Source organism: Eucyclogobius newberryi, unplaced genomic scaffold, assembly GCF_026437365.1.
Source record: "Eucyclogobius newberryi isolate DKJ021-1_F unplaced genomic scaffold, fEucNew1.0.hap1 SCAF_6, whole genome shotgun sequence".
NCBI lineage: Eukaryota > Metazoa > Chordata > Actinopteri > Gobiiformes > Gobiidae > Eucyclogobius > Eucyclogobius newberryi.
The window spans coordinates 39,278,936-39,279,987 of NW_027316278.1; positions in this window are offsets into that span (position 1 = coordinate 39,278,936).

Below are 1,052 nucleotides of genomic sequence, written 5' to 3' on the forward strand. Positions count from 1 at the left end.
GCATCACCAAACAACACCCGCCTCCCCACAGCATCACCAAACAACACCCACCTCCCCACAGCATCACCAAACAACACCCACCTCCCTAAAGCATCACCCACCAGCACCCGCCTCCCCACAGCATCACCCACCAACACCCGCCTCCCCACAGCATCACCAAACAACACCCACCTCCCTAAAGCATCACCCACCAGCACCCGCCTCCCCACAGCATCACCCACCAACACCCGCCTCCCCACAGTATCACCCACCAGCACCCAACAACACCCGCATCCCCACAGCATCACCCACCAGCACCCGCCTCCCCACAATATCACCCACCAGCACCCGCCTCCCCACAGCATCACCCACCAACAATCGCCTCCCCACAGTATCACCCACCAGCACCCAACAACACCTGCCTCCCCACAGTATCACCCACCAGCAACCAACAACACCCGCCTCCCCACAGCATCACCCACCAACACCCGCCTCCCCACAGCATCACCCACCAACACCTGCCTCCCCACAGTATCACCCACCAGCACCCACCAGCATCCGCCTCCCCACAGTATCACCCACCAACACCCGCCTCCCCACAGCATCACCCACCAGCACCCACCAACACCCGCCTCCCCACAGCATAACCCACCAACACCCGCCTCCCCACAGCATCCCCACCAACACCCGCCTCCCCACAGTATCACCCACCAGCACCCAACAACACCCGCCTCCCCACAGCATCACCCACCTCCCCACAGCATCACCCACCAGCACCCACCTCCCCACAGCATCACCCACCAGCACCCTCCTCCCCACAGTATCACCCACCAGCACCCTCCTCCCCACAGTATCACCCACCAGCACCCTCATCCCCACAGCATCACCCACCAGCACCTTCCTCCCCACAGCATCACCCACCAGCACCCTCCTCCCCACAGCATCACCCACCAGCACCCGCCTCCCCACAGCATCACCCAACAACACCCGCCTCCCCACAGCATCACCCACCAGCACCCGCCTCCCCACAGCATCACCCAATAACACCCGCCTCCCCACAACATCACCCACCT